Source organism: Equus przewalskii, chromosome 7, assembly GCF_037783145.1.
Source record: "Equus przewalskii isolate Varuska chromosome 7, EquPr2, whole genome shotgun sequence".
Taxonomy (NCBI): Eukaryota; Metazoa; Chordata; class Mammalia; order Perissodactyla; family Equidae; genus Equus; species Equus przewalskii.
In genome coordinates this window covers 47,797,589-47,818,066 of record NC_091837.1, presented here as the reverse complement: position 1 = coordinate 47,818,066, position 20,478 = coordinate 47,797,589, and the positions used below count along the sequence as shown (strand labels likewise).

Here is a 20,478-nt window from a genome sequence, read left to right as displayed (position 1 = left end):
TGAAAAGAAAAAGGGGTGTAGCTAATTTAAATTGCCAATTAAGTTCCCATGGGTAAAGTCACAACCAAAGAAGAAAAGAAAAAATCTGGACAGCTGGGTGATGTATTTGTTTAATAACGAATTTCGGGCGCATTAACCCAGGATTTATACTTGCTTCGCCTTGGGGAGCTTCTTCCCCCGCCACAGCTCCTCTGAGTCCGCGAGGTACCATCCACCGCTTCTTTCTGTTCGGCGTGTGGCGGGAGGATCGCGGAGGCTTAGCTCCTCCTGGCAAAGCCTGGAGCCGGCGTGGTCGGTGATCCAGGCAGGAATGGAGCGTGGCGTGCCGGAGGCGGGGCCGGGGGCGGGGCGTGCCGCGGTGGCTGTGGCGCTGAGCAAGGGCGGTGCAAATAAGCCGGACTCGAGCATGCTTGTGCGGCGGCTCTTCCTCGCGGACTGGGGCACTACTGACTTGCCCACCGCGCCGTTCCTGGCGCCGAGCCGTGTCTTTCCCCGGGGTCGCGAGTGCTCTGGGCGTGCCAGCCAGAGTCAGTCGGTGACGGCCGTTTCATCGACGTGGGGCCGGCAGACGGGAAACCTGCGGTCGTGGCCACCACCCCGGGTGCTCCGGAAGCCCGGGTGACTGCGTAGGTCAGTTTCCAAGGCCCGTTCTGGCGCGAGCAGGTTCTCCCCTGCCTAGTGCTCGGGGGAGGTGTGTCTGCCCCCGGTGGGGAGTGCGCGCGCCTCTCCCGTACTTTTCCGAAGATGGTCAGGGTGGCGGCATGCCGATGCTAGGCTCCAAGCCGGAGCTCCGCTTCCTGGAGCGCTGGCTACTCCGGCGCTGCAAGGAAGTTAGATGTTAAAAGTAGCAAGGTGTTGGCATTTGTTGCACTTCCACTAGGGGGCCACGTGCGTTCCCCACCAAGTCATCAACTGCGTGCTTTTTCGGTACTAGGATATGTGCATCGTAACTTTTAGTTTCCTACTTAAGTGAGGAGGATTGGTTCACGGTGCAAGTCAGGAGCAGTTCATGTGACCATTTTCAGTGTACTGCATGGTCAATTCGACGAGCGTGAGACTGTCGGAGGAATTCGGAAACTATGAAAGCAGCCGCGTGATAGAAACAAGGATTCATTTATTTACTGGGTGGCCCTATTGGATTGGCAGGAGGCGTTGAAGGGTGGCCCTGGTTTGGTTCATGTTAGTTTTCAGTTGTCAAAGTTCTTGTTTTATGCAGACCATACTGTGAAGTTGAACTGTTGGCAGTTGCGATGTTAACTTAAAGCTGCCTGAATGTTGCAAATTTAGCGATTAGGCTTTTGTGAATAGTTGATAATATAAAGTCGGCTTTAAAATCAATCATGTGTTTTCCCTGAAAACTTCAGCCTTAGCATTGTAGTTGATGCCTTCTGGATGTAGAGTTTGGAATATCCTTGCCTCTTTATCCAGCATTTGGAAAATCCTTTGTTGATTTGTTTTGAGGGCTAGCAATGTTCGCATTCTAACCCTGATAAAATGAATTTTTTGCAGCTACTGTGGTGAATATAATTTACGAATCTCCTAGCTGAAAATTTAAAGATCTCGGTATTAATTTAGAATAGTTAGAAAATCTACCCTCTTTTCATCTCCTGGTTCTAAACTAGGGGCTCTATCTACAATCTGTATGAGAAAAAAAGGGGCGAGAACCGTCAGTAACATTCTTTTTAAAGATTTAACTATCTTTTTCTTTTCTCTCAGGCAGAGTAACTCTCCCTGAGCATTGAGCATCTGATACTCAGAACAGGAGTTAACTGTTGCAGGTTGAGTAGATTTATCTGAAGCAGTTGTTGTGTCTCAGTGGAGGGTTTTGTCAAGGTCAGTTTGTCAGATAACACTTGCTAAATAGCTAGCTGTTCCTCAGCAGAAATTTGTGTGGGTGGCTAATCCTTGTCTCTGGGGACTGCTCAGTATTATTTGAGCAGCACTTCCATCTGTAATTCAGTGAGGCTAGATGTTATTTCTCTAAAAATATTGCTCCCCCACTGTTCCTCTAAAACCAAGGGAAATGATTCTTTTTTAGAACCAACAACAAGGTAGAATACAGCCAGTTTCTTTTGAGTGATAACATGGTGCCGTATTTATTAAATAAATTAAAATTTTTCTTCTTGTGGCTTTATTTTACTTACAGATAAATCTATATATTTAATCCTAATATTTTTAAGTTGGAACTCTGTGGCAATTTCTTTCCTCTTGACATTACTAGAAGCTGAGGTTTTGTACATTATAGCTATTCACTAAGGAAAGTAGTAGAAAGTAGAAATCAGCGTAACTAATAGCATATGGAGGAGAAGGAACAAGATAGCAGGTGCATGTGAGAAATTTGAAGTGGTTCAAAATCTTGTCAGTTGTTTCAAGCCATGTCAGATGGAAATAAGAACCTTATTGATGACTAGGAAATTCTCTCTAGTTCCTAGAAAGAGGGCAGATGTTAGCAGGTTAGGCATCAGCTTATGTCAGTCTCAGGAGAATTCAGTAATGAGGCATCAGAAAAGATACTGTCATGCACTCTGTACAGTATGCAGTCATGCACCATGTAACGACATTTCTGTCGGTGACGGACCACAGATACTACAGTGATCCCATAAGATTAGTGCCTTATAGCTTAGGTGTGTAGTAGGCTACACAGAAGTACACACTATTCTGCTCCCACAAGGACGAAATCTCATGACACATTTCTAAGAACATATCTCTGTCATTAGCCGACACGTGACTGTATATTGATGATCATAGTATCATATAAGTATCTTATAGGATGTTCTTGATCCCTAGAAATGTGAGGTTTTCCTCACTTACCTGACCTCACCCACTAATAAGGTGGGCAAGTGTAAGAAATAGTTTTAATGCTTTTAGTAAGAGGATATACTAGGTCACTCACCTTATCTGAGTTTTTATTCATCAGTGAGCAAATAGGAACTTACTTTATAGTCAAGGCAGTCCTTAACTGAACATTTTCCTATCATGTGACACTGGAAAGTAACCATGTGTTTTTACCTTATTGTTTAAAGTTTTCCTTTAAAGAGAAACTTCTGGCTATATGGTGGATAACTGGTCAGTATTATTGTACGTTAGTTTGGTTATGTTTGGAAAATAATTTTCAAATGTGCTGTAATCAAAATGGGAAACATTTAAATTTTGTCTAAAATTTATGGAATTTTGTCATTAAAAGGTGACATTCAATCAATCTCCTTGTTAGTGAGTATTTTTATTACCTAAAACTGGATTTATCTAATTTATGGACTTCTCTGCGCTTTGCTTCTATGGATCCAACCTTTTTTGAAACAGTCATTAATTGCTTTCAGAATCTATCAAGTTGAAATGCAAATCAGGGGTGTATCTAAGGGTTAGTTCTTGGTTGTTGAAGCAGATAAAATGTGTAGCAACCTAAGGTTAGTTTAAACAGTGGCATAAGGGAAAGCCCCATGAAGGTTATCTAATTTTTACCAGTTTTCTCAAACGCTTTTTCTGTGTCTATCGAGATGATCACATGATTTTTATCTTTCATTTTGTTAATGTGTATCATGCTGATTAATTTGCAGATGGTAAACCATCCTTACATGCCTGATATAAATCCCACTTGATCATGGTGTATGATTTTTTTCGTGTATTGTTGAATTTGGTTTGCTAATACTTTGTCAAGGAGTTTTGCATCTATGTTCATCAGGGATATTGGCCTGTAATTTTCTTTTTTGTGTGTTTTCCTTGTCTGGTTTTGGAATCAGGGTACTGCTGGCTTTGTAAAATGATTTTAGGAGCATTCCCTTCCCTTCAATTTTTTTGAAAGAGTGTGAGAAGTATACGTACTAAATCTTCATTGAATATTTGGTAGAATTCACCAGTAAAACCGTCTGTCCTGGACTTTTGTTTGTTGGGAGGTTTTCGATTACTGATTCAACCTCCTTACTAGTAATTGGTCTATTCAGACTTTCTATTTCTTCGTGAGTCAGTCTTGGAACATTATATGATTCTAGGAATGTATCCATTTCTTCTAAGTTGTCCAATTTGTTGACATATAATTGTTCATAGTAGTATCTTAACAATCTTCTATATTTCTATGGTATCAGTTGTAACCTCTTCTCTTTATTTCTGATTTTATTTGAGCCCCCTCTCTTTTTTTCTTGGTGAGTCTAGCTGACAGTTTGTCAATTTTGTTTATCTTTTCAAAGAACCCGCTCTTAGTTTCATTGATTTTTTTTCTATTGTCTTTTTATTCTCTATTTCATTTATTTCTGCTCTGATCTTGATTATTTCCTTCTGTCTGCTGACTTTGGGTGCCGGGGTCCCGCCCCGGCAGAGTCCAGGTTCCTGAGGGATGGACGGCGTTGGCGCGATGAGGGAGGGGGAAAATAAAGGGGACGTGAGACTTGGGTTGGTGTTAGCAAGTCCGCCTTTACTGTGCACAAGTGTCGTTTATATATTTTTCAGGATTAGTACAGAAATAGTTTTACAAATATTCTCAGAGAGATAAGGAAGTAAAAAACGAGCACAAGAATATTTATTAGCATTCCATTCTATAGAGCATAAGGTTAATGATCGTCTTCTCTGCAATTAACTAGTGTTTGTTGTCTCTAAGCTAAAGGAGATAGGTACCTAGGCATCTGTTGTAATTCATGGTAAAGTTAAATCAAAGAGAGAAGGTCCAGGCCTCCGGACAGGACAGCAGTCTGTCTGGTTACATCCTGGTGGAGCCATCCCTGCCTCCCTCAATCATTTACGTCATTAGTGTAGATGGTTAATGGGAACAAAAGGCGACTCCAGGGTGTCTTATCCCCAGGGCTATCTGCATTCTCAGCGGGCAGTTAAACATCTTTACTTTTTCGCGCCCTTTAGGGGCTGGAAGCATTCCTTTGTCTTTTAGATTGTAGAGCTAACAGTCCCTTAAGTACACTACCAGAGAAAGTATCATATTGTTAGTAAAGTAAAGGGCTGAAAAGCTAAGCTAAACTATATATCTTCAAGAATAAAAAAGAGAAATAAGTATACACATAACCTTGATAGAAAGCATGCATATAATTCAGAAAATATCAGGGGTGTCGGCCGGCCATCCTTCACCGAGGGGCATTCTTGCACCCCTCGGCCCTTCTACTCACCAATTATTTATTATTTATTGCTTTTAGGAGAAAACCTCTATAACATTTTAACAGAAAGCAGAAGGTCAAGAATAATATATAGATACTTCTTGATCATCCAATTAACCAGCAAACTTAGAAGGACGATGCATATGTATATTTAGACAAAGAACTGGAGGGAGAAGGAAACATTAACCAGATGGAGGCCATAAACCTAATTTGACATCTTATCTGGGCAGGATTCCTTTCTGATTGTCTCAAATGGGACTGTGTGCTCCTCCATTAATTAACTGAAAATATCTTGAAAGTTACCTGCAGGTGGTCACATTCTCTTACTATATCTAATTTTCCCAGGAGGTAGTGCCTCCCAAGCAGCCACCCAAAGGAGTGAAAACTGGAAGTTAAGAAAGGAAAAGGAATGAAGGGCAATTAGAAGCAGCACAGGTTTCAGAACTATGTGAGGGGCTGGCCGGTTATTCCTCACCAAGGGGTGACCCTGCACCCCTCGGCATTAATCGGCTGGACCCTGTCAAACAGCCGATCAAATGATGTAGCCACGGCTCCCAGCATTTGGGTTTCATTTGTTCTTCTTTTTCTGATTCTTTTAGGTGTAAAGTTAGATTGTTTGAGTTTTTTTCTTGAGGTGGGCCAATATACTATGAATTTCCCTCTTGAGAACTGCTTTTACTACATCCCATAGATTTTGGTATGTCATAGTTCTGGTTTCATTTGGCTCTAGGTATTTTTTGATTTCTCCTTTGATTTTTTTCTATGAGCTAGTAGTTGTTTGGTAACATGTTGTTTAATCTCCATGTATTTGTTGTTTTTTTTTGCAGTTTTCTTCTTAAAAGTGATTTCTAGCTTTGTACCATTGTGGTTGAAAAAAATATCTGATATGATTTCAGTTTTCTTGAATTTTTTGAGACTTGTTTTGTGGCCTAACATATGACCTATCCTACAGAATGTTCCATGTACACTTGATAAGAATGTGTATTCTGCTGTTTTTGGATGGCGTGTTCTATATGTATCTATTTAGTCCATCTGTTCTAATGTATCATTTAAGGCCAGTGTTTCCTTATTGATTTTCTGTCTAGATGATCTATCTGTTGATATAAGTGGAGTGTTAAAGTCCTGTACTATTATTGTATTGCTGTCAATTTCTCCCTTTTGGTCTGTTAATATATGCTTTATATACTTTGGGGTTCCTATGTTGGGTACCTATAACTTATAAATGTTATCTTCTTGCTGGATTAACCCCTTTATCATTATGTAGTTCCCCTCTTTGTCTTTTATTACAGTCTTTGTTTTAAAGTCTATTTTGTCTGATATGAGTAAAGCTACACCAACTTTCTTTGTATTTACATTTGCATGGAATATCTTTTTCCATCTGTTCACTTTCAGTCTTTGTATGTCCTTACTTCTGAAGTGAGTCTATTATAGGCACTATATAGTTGTGTCTTGTTTTTTTATCCATTCAGCCACTCTGTGTCTTTTGATTTGAGAATTTAGTCCGTTTACATTTAAAGTAATTATTGATAGGTATGTACTTATTGCCGTTTTGTTAATTGTTTTCTGGCTATTTAACTCCTACCATTTTAATTCTAGCCTAGAACCGCTTTCTTTTGCTCAAGGTGGTGTTAGCTAATTGCTTATTGGGCATCACCCTTTCCATTTCCCACAGGAATCTCAAACTCACCATGACCAAAAGGGAATCATCAAGATTGTTTCTTTTCTAAAAGTTGTCTGAGTTATAAACCTTCACCCTGCTGGTCTTGATGATCTGCTCATTCTTCAAGTTCCAGCTTAAATTTCACTTTGTGATTCCTTCCATAACTAATATAAGTGAAGAGCTAATCACTCCCTTTCTCCTTTGTACAACCACTGTCCATTGTACATACTATACTTGGCACATGTTGGTATGATTGTTGTTTGCATATTTCCCATGTTTTTGGAGGGCGGGACTATACTGTCCATCATTGTACCTCCAGTCCTGTAGCAGTCCCTGTCATTGGTAGGTACTCAACAAACATTTGTTGAATAAATTCTTTTTTTCTCCCCAAAGCCCCAGTACATAGTTGTATATCCTAGCTGTATGTCATTCTAGATCCTCTATGTGGGATGCTGCCACAGCATGACTTGTTGAGCAGTGCATAGGTCTGTGCCCGATCTGAACTGGCAAATCTTGGGCCACTGAAGCAGAGCATGCGAACTTAACTGCTTGGCTGTGGGACCAGCCCCTGTCAAGTAAATTTTAATCTCAATTCCAGCACTTATGAGCAACTGTCATGGTTAATATATTATAATGGGCTGTTTAACTACATAATAGATTTATTTTTATCCTTTTCAAATTTGTTATACAGAAATTGAAGAACTTGAAAAAAATCAAAAACTTCTTTTTTTCTGTAAACTCACTGTGGTGAGAATCCAAGGGTAATATTATTAAAAAAACTTTCAGTATGCTCTGAAATACTTACTTCAAATGTTCTTTGATTCATTGTTAAAAAGTACGAGAAGGATATTAAATGAAATCTTTTTATGCAATATGCCAGCAAATCTAGACGGTCACTCTTTGTTTAATGCACTTGTCTGACTAAAAACATTATAAAATCACCTGTGATAAAAATTTCCATTTAATTTGACATGAGGATATTTTGTTTTATCTTCAATAACTTTTTTTATTAAAAAGAAATGCCCTTATATTGTAGGGGATTTAGAAAGTATGACTATGAAAAGAAGACGTTTAAAGTCATTCATAATTTCACTGTAAGGAGTAACCACTTTTATCATCCTGATGTATTTTTCCACTCTTTGTCTGTGAATTTGTAAAACATATATAGACGTTGTTATATTGAAACCAACTGGCCTAATAATATACATGCATACCTCAGAGATATTGCAGGTTCAGTTCCAGACCACTGCAAGGCAGTGAGTCACACAAATTTTTTGGTTTCCCTGTGCATATAAAATTTGTGTTTACACTGTAGTCTATTAAGTGTAAAATAGCATTATGTTAAAAAAAATGTACATACCTTAATTTAAAAAATACTTTATTGCTAAAAAATTATAACCATCATCTGAAGCCTTTAGCAAGTTGTAATCTTTTTGCTGGTGAAGGATCTTGCCTTGCTGTTGACGGGCTGCTGACTGATCCGGATGGTGGTTGCTGAAGGTTGGAATGATTGTGGCAATTTCCTAAAATACAATAAGAATAAAATTTGCCACATTGATTGACTCTTCCTTCCACAAACAATTTCTCTGTAATGTACGATGCTGTTTGCTAGCATTTTACCCACCATAGAACTTTCAAAATTGGAGTCAATTTTCTCAAACCCTGCTGCTGTTCTATCAACTAAGTTTATGTAATATTCTAAACTCTTTGTTGTCGTTTCAACAATCTTCACAGCATGTTTACCAGGAATAGATTCCATCTCAAGAAACCACTTTCTTTGCTCGTCTGTAAGAAGTTACTCTTCATCTGTAATAGATTTGTCATGAGGTTGAAGCAATTCAGTCACATCTTCAGTTTCCACTTCTAATTCTGGTTCTCTTGCTATGTCTACCACATCTACAGTTACTTCATCCATTGAAATCTTTAACCCCTCAAAGTCACCCATGAGTGTTGGAATCAACTTCTTCCAAAATCCTGTTAATGTTGATATTTTGACTTCTTCCCATGAATCGTGAATGTTCTTAATGGCATCTAGAATAATGTAAACTTTCCATAAGGTTTTCAATTTACTTTGCCCAGATCCATCAGAGGAATACTATCTATGGCAGCTATTGCCTTATCAAATGTATTTCTTAAATAATAAGACTTGAAAGTTGAAATGACTTCTTGATACGTGGGCTGCAGAATGAATGTTGTGTTATCAGCCATGAAAACAACATTAATCTCTTTGTACATCACCAACAGAACTCTTGGATGACCAGGTGCATTGTCAATGAGTTGTAATATTTTAAAAGGAACCTTGGGGCTAGCCCAGTGTTACATTGGTTAAGTGCGCACGTTCTGCTTTGGTGGCCCGGGGTTCACCAGTTGGGATCCTGGGTGTGGACATGGCACTGCTTGGCATGCCATGCTGTGGTAGGCATCCCACATATAAAGTAAAGGAAGATGGGCATGTATGTTAGCTCAGGGCCAGTCTTCCTCAGTAAAAAGAGGATGATTGGCAGCAGTTAGCTCAGGGGTAACCTTCTTCAAAAAAATAAATAAAAGGAATCTTTTTTCCTGAGCAGTAGATCTCAACAGTAGGCTTACAATATTCAGTGAACCATGTTGTAAACATGTGCTGTCATTCAGGCTTTGTTGTTCCATTTATAGAGCACAAGCAGAGTAGATTTAGCATAATTCTTAAGGCCCTAAGATTTTTGAATGGTAAATGAGTGTTGGCTTCAACTTAAAGTCACCAGCAGCGTTAGCCCCTATCAAGAGAGTTGGTGTATTCTTTGAAGCTTTGAAGCCAAGCATTGACTTCTCCTCTCTAGCTATGAAAGTCCTAGATGGCATCTTCTTCTGATTAAGGCTATTTCATCTACGTTGGAAATCTGTTGTTTAGTGTAGCCACCTTCATGAATGATCTTAGCTAGACCTGCTAGATAACTTTCTGCAGCTTCTACATCAGCACTTGCTGCTTCCCCTTGTGCTTTTATATGATGGAGAGGCTTCTTTCCTTAAATCTCATGAACCAACCTCTGCTAGCTTCAAACTTTTCTTCTGCAGCTTCCTCCCCTCTCTTCAGTCTTCATAGAATTGAGGAGAATTAGAGCCTTGCTCTGGATTAGGCTTTGGCTTAGGAGAGTATTGGGACTGGTTTGATCTTCTATCCAGACTACTAAAACTTTCTCCATTTTGGCAATAAGGCTGTATATCATTTGTGTGTTCGCTAAAGTAGCACTTTTAATTTCCTTCAGGCACTTGTCCTTTGCGTTCACAACTTGGCTAACTGTTTGGCACAAGAGGCCTAGCTTTCAGCCTATCTCGGCTTTTGACATATCTTCCTTACTAAGCTTAATCATTTCTAGCTTTTGATTTAAAGTGAGAGACATGCAACATGCCATTGTAGGATTATTAATTGGCCCAATTTCAATATTGTTTTGTCTCAGGGAATAGTGAGGCTCAAGCAGAGGGAGAGAGACAGGGGAATGGCTGGTCAGTGGCGCAGTCAGAACACACACCATTGTTAAGTTTCCCATCTTATATGGGCGCAGTTTGTGGTGCCCCAAAACAATTACAATAGCAACGGCAAAGATCGCTGATTGCAGATCATCCTAACAAATATAATAATGATGAAAAAGTTTGAAATATTGCAAGAATTACCAAAGTGTGACACAGAGACATGAAGTGAGCAAATGCTGTTGGAAAAGTGGGGCCAATAGACTTGCTGGACGCGGGGTTGCCGCAAACCTTCAACTCGTAAAAGATATAACATCTGCAAAGCACAGTAAAATGTGGCATGCCTGTATTGCAATTCCATAATTTTAGAAATTCTTTTACAACCTTTTTAATGGTTTCATAGTATTCAATTATGTGAACAAACCTTTATTGATGGACATTCTTTAATTTTTTTCTTTTTAAATAGTGCAATGAATATAAATATTGTTAAACTTTTAAAATGATCACGTTTTATTTTTTAATAACTAGGCACACATAAATGAATGCAGAGGTCATTAACATAAAAGCTGATTAACAAGCTGTGTGAAGAAAGGATGTCATGGTCACTATTAGATGAAGTCTCCTGGAAAATATACACTGAAAATCTGAAAATAAGTTTCTGAGTGGCTTCCCTGAGAATTTACAAGAGCCCTCTCAAGGGGAAGTCAGGGAGTGAGTACTGGGCACAGTTTGGTTATTTTATAGGGCTATCTGGGGACCAGGTTCTGGGCCCCTGGCTGCCAGAAGTTTATGGGGGGAGCAGGCTGCTCTTCGTATTCTGTTCTGAGCTCACTGAGTCCAACCTCTGGCTCTCAGGTACAGGTGGAAGCAGAACAATTCTGAGGGGTGACATGAGTACGCTCAGCTGATCAGGCAGCAAACATGGAGGGCAGCAATGTGATTAGCACAAAGCCCAGACAAACCAAGTGTGGATGAGCTCGAGGCCAGGCACACAGCTACATTTTGGGTATTGGCCTTCACTCTGGGAATTCCCTTTGTTCGTCTTCTGTGTCCCGCATCTTTCTTTCGTGGTTTATAAGTTTTGGTGGACCATGTCCTCCGATACATTCCTGAGAAATGATGCGTGGGAAGTAAATTTTTGTCCTTGCATGTCTAAAAATGTCTTTATTCTACCTCTACTTTTGATTGGCTGGTTATAACATTTGGGGTTGGAAATAATTTTCCTCCTGAACTTTGGGGCCTTGCTTTATTATGTTTTAGCAGCTTTTGCTGAGGTTGAGAAGTCAAAATTATTTGGTTTCTGCTCTGTTGTTTATTATCGTATTTTTTCTTCCCTGGAGGCTTATAGAATCTTCTTTGTTTCCAGAGTTAGAAAGTTTCATGATGACGTGCCTTGGTCGGAGTCTCTTTCGTCTATAAACCAGAAAATTTCCAGAATTATTGTCTCTCATTGGGCTCTTTAATTCTGTAAAATTTTCTTGATTTATTTCTTTATTCCCTCCCTCTCTGGTTTCTTTTTCTAGAACTTCTGTTATTTGGATATTCAAACTCTTGGGCCAGTCCTCTTAATTCTCTTATTTTCTCTCCTGTTTTTCTCAACAGCTTTATTTTTGAGGAGATATTTTCAACCTTATTTTCCAGCTCTTTTATAGAACTTTTTACTTTTGCTATCGTTTTTAATATGCCAAGTTCTTTTTTCTTTATTTATATTTTACTATAGCTTCTTGTTTCTGTTTCAGAATATAATATTTTTTATTCTCTAAGGTTATTAGTTTTTATATTTAAAATTTTTCTCTGAATAATTTGTTTTCTTCAAGTTGCTTTTCTTCCCTGTTTGATTTTGGACTCTCTTTCACATTTTAGAGGTTTTATTCAGAAGTCTTGTCATCCTTGGCTATTGGCTCTTGTTTAAGAATGGGGATGTGGAAAGCTGAATGGAAACTGAGAAAATAGGTGGACCTTACTGGCTGCCAACTTCACTGTAAGGTTCATCTGGCCTGCCCATTTGCTAGGAGCTCCTATGCGTTCCGGGAATATGTTCTACTTTAGGGACTATAGCTGGTTAGTCTCCTCCAAGAGGGTAGAACCTGACTTGTCAGCATTAGGAATGCTGATTAGAGGAAGAGATTCTGGGGGTCATGGTGTTCACTATGCATAGACTGATATTTTTGAAACCATGCCGTCAACTCTGTCTTCCATCCTCCAGTCTGTAGACCGTCTCTTTCAGTCTTTGTAGAGGACTTATTTAACAGTCCCCTGTTGATGGACATGGATTTTTTCCTACCTTTTTTACTGTTGTAAATAATGCAATCCTTATGATCAAACTTATCAAGTAATCTTGTGTAAATGTTTCTGTAGGATAGATGCCACATTTTGCTTATCCATTTATTCACTGATGGACACTTGGCTTGTTTCCTTTTTTTTTTTTTAAACTATTATGAATAATGCTGCTATGAACACAGATGTACAAATATCTCTTTGAGACCCCACTTTGAATTCTTTTGGGTGTGTACCCAGAAGTAGAATTGCTGGATCATATGGTAATTCTATTTTTAATTTTTTTTTTATTAATGTTATGATAGATTACAACCTTGTGAGATTTCAGTTGTACATTATTGTTAGTCATGTTGTGGGTACACCTCTTCCCCCTTTGTGCCCTCCCCCACCCCCCCCCTTTTCCCTGGTAACCACCGATCAGATCTCCTTGTCAATATGTTAACTTCCACCTATGAGTGGAGTCATATAGAGTTCGTCTTTCTCTGACTGGCTTATTTCACTTAACATAATACCCTCGAGGTCCATCCACGTTGCTGCGAATGGGCCAATTTTGTCTTTTTTATGGCTGAGTAGTATTCCATTGTGTATATATACCATATCTTCTTTATCCACTCATCAGTTTCTGGGCATGTAGGCTGGTTCCACGTCTTGGCTATTGTAAATAATGCTGCGATGAACATAGAGGTTCAAAGGACTCTTGGGATTTGTGATTTCAGGTTCTTAGGATAGACACCCAGTAATGGGATGGCTGGGTCATAGGGTATTTCTATTTTTAACTTTTTGAGAAATCTCCATACTGTTTTCCATAGTGGCCGTACCAGTTTGCATTCCCACCAACAGTGTATGAGGGTTCCTTTTTCTCTACAACCTCTCCAACATTTGTCGCTCTTGGTTTTGGATGTTTTTGCCAATCTAACAGGTGTAAGGTGATATCTTAGTGTAGTTTTGATTTGCATTTCCCTGATGATTAGCGATGATGAACATCTTTTCATGTGTCTATTGGCCATATTTATATCTTCTTTTGAGAAATGTCTGTTCATGTCCTCTGCCCATTTTTTGATCGGGTTGTTTGTTTTTTTGTTGTTAAGCCGTGTGAGTTCTTTGTATATTATGGAGATTAACCCTTTGCCGGATAAGTGGCTTGTAAATATTTTTTCCCAATTAGTGAGCTGTTTTTTGTTTCAATCCTGTTTTCCCTTGCCTTGAAGAAGCTCTTTAGTCTGATGAAGTCCCATTTGTTTATTCTTTCTATTGTTTTCCTCAACTGAGGAGTTACAGTGTCCGAAAAGATTCTTTTGAAACTGATGTCAAAGAGTGTACTGCCTATATTCTCTTCTAGAAGACTTATTGTTTCCGGCCTAATCTTTAGGTCTTTGATCTATTTTGAGTTTATTTTAGTGTGTGGTGAAAAAGAATGGTCAATTTTCAGTCTTTTGCATGTGGCTGTCCAGTTTTTCCAGCACCATTTGTTGAAGAGACTTTCTTTTCTCCATTGTAGGCCCTCTGCTCCTTTGTCGAAGATTAGCTGTCCATAGATGTGTGGTTTTATCTCTGGGCTTTCAATTCTGTTCCATTGATCTGTGGACCTGTTTTTGTACCAGTACCATGCTGTTTTGATCACTGTAGCTTTGTAGTATGTTTTGAAATCAGGGATTGTGATTCCGCCGGCTTTGTTTTTCTTGCTCAGGATTGCTTTAGCAATTCGTGGTCTTTTGTTGCCCCATATGAGTTTTAGGATTCTTTGTTCAATTTCTGTGAAGAATGTTCTTGGGATTCTGATTGGGATAACATTGAATCTGTAGATTGCTTTAGGTAGTATGGACATTTTAACTATGTTTATTCTTCCAATCCATGTGCATGGAATGTCTTTCCATCTCTGTATGTCGTCGTCAATTTCTTTCAAGAAAGTCTTGTAGTTTTCATTGTATAGATCCTTCACTTCCTTGGTTAAGTTTATCCCAAGGTATTTTATTCTTTTCGTTGCGATTGTGAATGGGATTGAATTCTTGAGTTCTTTTTCTGTTAGTTCATTGTTAGTGTATAGAAATGCTACTGATTTATGTATGTTGATTTTATACCCTGCTACTTTGCTGTAGTTGTTGATTATTTCTAATAGTTTTTCTGTGGATTCTTTGGGGTTTTCTATATATAAGATCATGTCGTCTGCAAACAGCGAGAGTTTTACTTCTTCATTACCTATTTGGATTCCTTTTATTTCTTTTTCCTGCTGAATGCTCTGGCCAACACCTCCAGTACTATGTTGAATAGGAGTGGTGAGAGTGGGCACCCTTGTCTTGTTCCTGTCCTCAGAGGGATGGCTTTCAGTTTTTGTCCATTGAGTATGATGTTGTCTGTGGGTTTGTCATATATGGCCTTTATTATGTTGAGGTACTTTCCTTCTATACCCATTTTATTCAGGGTTTTTATCATAAATGGTGTTGGATCTTGTAAATGCTTTCTCTGCATCTATTGAGATGATCATGTGGTTTTTGTTTTTCATTTTGTTGATGTAGTGTATCACGTTGATTGACTTGCAGATGTTGAACCATCCCTGTGTCCCTGGTATAAATCCCACTTGATCATGGTGTATAATCTTTTTGATGTATTGCTGTATTCAGTTTGCAAGAATTTTGTTGAGGATTTTTGCATCTATGTTCATCAGTGATATCAGCTTGTAGTTCTCCTTCTTTGTGTTGTCCTTGTCAGGTTTGGGGATCAGAGTGATGTTGGCTTCATAGAATGTTGTAGGGAGTACTCCATCTTCCTCAATTTTCTGGAATAGTTTGAGAAGAATAGGTATTAAGTCTTCTTTGAATGTTTGGTAGAATTCTCCAGAGAAGCCGTCTGGTCCTGGACTCTTATTTTTGGGGAGGTTTTTGATTACTGTTTCTATTTCCTTACTTGTGATTGGCCTATTCAGATTCTCCATTTCTTCCTGATTCAGTTTGGGGAGGTTGTAGGAGTCTAGGAAGTTGTCCATTTCTTCCAGGTTGTTCAATTTGTTGGCATATAGTTTTTCATAGTATTCTCTTATGATCCCTTGTATTTCATTGGTATCTGTTGTGATTTCTCCTCTCTCATTCCTAATTTTATTTATTTGAGATTTCTCTCTTCTTTTCTTGGTGAGTCTGGCTAAAGGTTTGTCGATTTTGTTAATTTTTTCGAAGAACCAACTCTTTGTTTCATTGATCCTTTCTACTGTCTTTTTTGTTTCAATATCGTTTATTTCTGCTCTTATTTTTATTATTTCCCTCCTTCTACTGACTCTGGGCTTTGTTTGTTCTTCTTTTTCTAGTTCTGTTAGGTGTCGTTTGAGGTTGCTTATGTGAGCTTTTTCTTGTTTAGTGAGGTGAGCCTGTATTGCGATGAATTTCCCTCTTAGGACTGCTTTTGCTGCATCCCAAATGATTTGGTATGTCGTGTTCTCATTTTCATTTGTCTCCAGATAATATTTGATTTCTTCTTTAATTTCTTCAATAATCCATTGTTTGTTCAGAAGCATGTTGTTTAGTCTCCACATTTTTGCACCTTTCTCTGCTTTTTTCTTGTAGTTGATTTCTAGTTTCATAGCATTATGATCAGAAAAGATGCTTGATATTATTTCAACTCTCTTGTATTTATTGATGTTTGCTTTGGTTCCCAAAATATGGTCAATCCTTGAGAATGTTCCATGTGCACTTGAGAAGAATGTGTAACCTGCTGTTTTTGGATGAAGTGTTCTATATATATCTATTAAGTCCATCTGGTCTACTTTTTCATTTAATTCTATTATTTCCTTGTTGATTTTCTTTCTGGATGTTCTGTCCATTGGTGTTAATGGTGTGTTGAGGTCCCCTACTATTATTGTATTGTCGTTGATGTCTTCTTTTAGTTCTGTTAAGAGTTGCTTTACAAATTTTGGTGCTCCTGTGTTGGGTGCGTATATATTTATAAGTGTTATGTCTTCTTGGTGGAGAGTCCCTTTTATCATTATATACTGTCCCTCTTTGTCTTTCTTTATCTGTTTTGCTTTGAAGTCTACCTTGTCTGATATTAGTATAGAGACACCTGCTTTCTTTTGTTCATTATTAGCTTGGAGTATTGTTCTCCATCCCTTCACTCTGAGTCTGTGTTTGTCTTTGGGGCTGAGGTGTGTTTCCTGGAGGCAGCATATTGTTGGGTCTTGTTCTTTGTTCCATCCTGCCACTCTGTGTCTTTTGATCGGGGAGTTCAATCCATTTACATTTAGAGTGATTATTGAGATGTGGGGGCCTACCACTACCATTTTATGTCTTGTTTTCCAGTTTTCTTCAATTTCCTTTGTTTGTCGTCCCATGGTTTAATCTGTTCTGATGTAGAGCTGCTACTCTCTGTTGTTGTCCTTCTACTTATCTCCTCTGCTCTTGGTTTTGTAGCCCCTTTCCTTTTTTTGATTTTTCAGGAATGAGGGTTTTCCTGAGGATTTCCTGAAGAGGAGGTTTTGTGGCAATGAACTCCCTTAATTTTTGTTTATCTGGGAAAGTTTTTATTTCTCCATCGTATTTGAAGGATATTTTCGCTGGGTAGAGAATTCTCAGCTGTAGGTTTTTGTCCTTCAGATTTTTGAATATATCATTCCACTCTCTTCTAGCCTGTAAAGTTTCTGCTGAGAAATCTGCTGATAGCCTGATGGGGGTTCCTTTGTAGGTTAGTTTCTTTTGCCTAGCTGTCCTTAGTATTTTCTCCTTGTCATTGACTTTTGCTAGCTTCACTACTATATGCTGTGGGGTTGGTCTTCTTGCATTGATAAAGTTTGGAGATCTATTGGCTTCTGTCAGCTGAAGATCCATCTTTCACCAGATTTGGGAAGTTCTCAGCCATTATTTCTTTGAGGCTTTCTGCCCCTTTCTCCTCTTCTCCCTCTGGTATACCTATAATCCTTACGTTGCATCTCCTAATTGTGTCTGATAATTCTCGGAGAGTTTCTTCATTTCTTTTTAGTCTTACTTCTCTCTCCTCCTCTGTCTGCAGCGTTTCTATATTGCCATCTTCCAAATTGCTAATTCTTTCCTCCATATTATTGGCCCTACTGTTCAGTGCATCTAGATTTTTCTTAATCTCCTCTATTGTGTTCTTCATTTCCAGAATTTCTGTTTGGTTCTTCTTTATCGTATCAAACTCTTTTGTGACATAGCTCCTGAACTCGTTGAGTTGTCTATCTGAATTCTCTCTTAACTCATTGAGTATTTTAATGATGGCTGTTTTGAAGTCATCATCATTTAGGTTATATATTTCATTTTCTTTGGGATTGTTGTCTGTGTATTTGTTGTTTTCCTTCTGTTCTGGAGATTTCATGTATTTTTTCATATTGCTTGATGTTGTAGATTTGTGCCTCCGCATAGAGATAGAGATTAGTTGCTCCTTCCACTTGTTTCTGCTGGTGTGGTGGGGGAGCAGCTGTTTATACTGCACCAACCAGGAACCCTATCCGCAGTTGCTAACTGGGCCTGGGCCCCTCCTCGTAGTCACAGTGGTCCTTTGGATTCCCTCTTCTGCCATGGGGGCTGTCACAGGGGCCTTCAGGCTGCTGGTGCCTACTGTTGCAGCCCACCTAGACGTGCTCCCTCCTTGGGGTCTGCAATGGTGTTATGGGCTTTTCCAGCGGCCAGGGGTACGATCACTTACATTTGCCGCTCCGTCACTGTCGGCACCCACAAAATCTCACTTATCCACTATGGGTCGCAGCAGAGCTATTGGCATCTTCTACAGTCTGTGGTTAGCTCACCTAGCTATGCTACTTTTGTCCCGGGGTCTTCCAGCCTTGTGCCTGCCGGTTGGGTGCTCTCTACTAGTGCTGTGCAGAGGCTTTCGCTGAGGCTGCTGTGAGCCTGTAGGGTTTCCCCCTAGGCTACGGAGCCGGGTCGCTCGAACTCCACCCAGCCCCAGTCCTGTTCCCCAGGAACTCGGGGAGCCCTTTGCCCTGACTGGGGGATAGCCTGAGATCCTGATTTCAGTGGTAGCTGGTCAGCTGCTGCCCTGCCTGATATTCTCCTCTCCGGGACCCTCCCAGTGTTGTGGATGCTGGGTGTGGCCCCTCCTCTAATGGCAGACAGAGAATTTTGTCTGCTGCCCGGGCGGAACTCTGGAGCTTCCCCCTAGGCCGTGGAGCCGGCCTCTGGAGCTCCACCCAGCCCCAGTCCTCTCCAAGATCTCCGGCAATCCCTTGCCCCATGGGGCAGGCAATGGCAGCTGGGGGTTGCCTCACCCTCTGGGATTCTCTCCGGGACTTTCCCGGAGTTGTGAATGCTGGGCGTGGCCCCTCCGCTAATGGCAGACAGAGAGTTTTGTCTGCTGCCGGGGCGGAACTCTGGAGCTTCCACCCCGGGCCATGGAGCCGGCCTCTGGAGCTTCACCCAGCCCCAGTCCTCTCCAAGATCTCTGGCAATCCCTTGCCCTGCTGGGCGGGCAACGGCAGCTGGGGGCCGCCATGCCCTCTGTGATTCTCTCTGGGACCCTCCGGGCGCCGTGGACACCAGGCAAGATCTCCGCACCAATGGCGGGGCGAGACTCTCCCCGCGGGCTCAAGTGTGTAACTCTACAGTTTCCCTCTGCATTTAGGAGTAATTGCGAGGGGTTTAGGTAGGGTTCTGGTCACCTGTTTCCACCATCGCTCCTCTGGTGTGTGCTCGCTCCTGCCCTAGGTGTGTGTTGATCTTCTGGGGGCGTCTGTTGGAAGAAAGCCACTTGCAGGTACTAGGCTGTTCGGTCAGGGTTGGAGAGTTTTCACCTATCTCCACCTCCTCCCGGAGGGAAGTCCGTCCGCCTTCCGATGTATAGTTGCGTGGGTCTCTCAGACGTCCTGAGATGCTATCTGGATATCCTTTGTTAAGCGATGAGTGTCCAAATAATTGTAGACTCGAAGGGTGAGAGACAAAGAGGACTACTCACGGTGCCATCTTGGATCTTCCTCTATTTTTAATTTTTTGAGTAATCATTGTATTGTTTTGCACAGTAGCTGTACCATTTTACATTCCTACTAACAGTGCACAAAGGTTCTAATTTCTCCAGATCCATGCCAACTCTTGTCATTTTCTGTTTTTTTCATAGTAACCTTCCTAATGGGTGTGAGGTGGGATCTCATTGTAGTTTTATTTGCATTTCCCTAATGATTAGTGATGTTGAGCATTTTTTCACATGCTTATTAGCCATTTGTTTATCTTCATTGGAGAAATATCTATTTAAGTACTTTGGCTATTTTTTTTTTTTGGTGAGGAAGTTTGGCCCTGAGGTAACATCTGTTGCCAACCTTCCTCTTTTTGTTTTTTGCTTGAGGAAGATTGTCATTGAGCTAACATCTGTGCCAATCTGCCTCTATTTTATCTGGGATGCTGCCTCAGCATGGCTTGATGAGCAGTGCTAGGTCCATGCCCAGGATCTGAACCTGCAAGCCCCAAGCTGCTGAAGCAGAGCATGCAAACTTAACCACTACGCCACTGGGCTGGCCCCAACTTTGCCCATTTTTGAATTGGGTTGTTTTTCATTGAGTTTTAGAAGTTCTCTATATATTTTGGATATATGATATAAGATATATGATTTGCAAATATTTTCTCTCATTTTGTGGGTTGCCTTTTAACTCCGTTGATAGTTTTTGTTTGTTTGTTTTTGCTGAGGAAGATTTGCCCTGAGCTAATGTGTTGCCAATCTGCCTCTTTTTGTACGTGAGCTGCCGCCACAGCATGGCCACTGACAGATGAGTGGTGTAGGTCTGTGCCAAGGAACCTAACCCAGGCCACCAAAGCAGAATGCGCCAAATTTAACCATTAGGCCACCAGGGCTGGTCCTGATAGTTTTTTTTGATGCATGGAATTTTAAAATTTTCATGAAGTCTAATTTGTCTATTTTTTCATTTGTTATCTGTGCATTTTGTGTCCCATCCAAGAAATCATTGCCAAATCCAATGTCAAAACCTTTTATTCTATGTTTTCTTCTAAGAGTTTTATTGTTTCAGGTCTTACATTTAGATCTTTGACCCACTTTGAATTAATT

General features: G+C 40.2%; 1 long non-coding RNA gene across 8 annotated transcripts in view; it reads left to right on the top strand.

Annotated features, from left to right (window-relative positions):
• Positions 1 to 350: 350 nt before the first annotated feature.
• Positions 351 to 20,478, top strand: part of LOC103559432 (uncharacterized) — a 102,852-nt gene continuing 82,724 nt past the window's right edge. For all 8 annotated transcript variants that reach the window (XR_011542636.1, XR_011542635.1, XR_011542641.1 and 5 more), the window contains exon 1: positions 351 to 630. This is a non-coding gene — a long non-coding RNA (uncharacterized lncRNA). The remainder of the gene's footprint in view (positions 631 to 20,478) is intronic.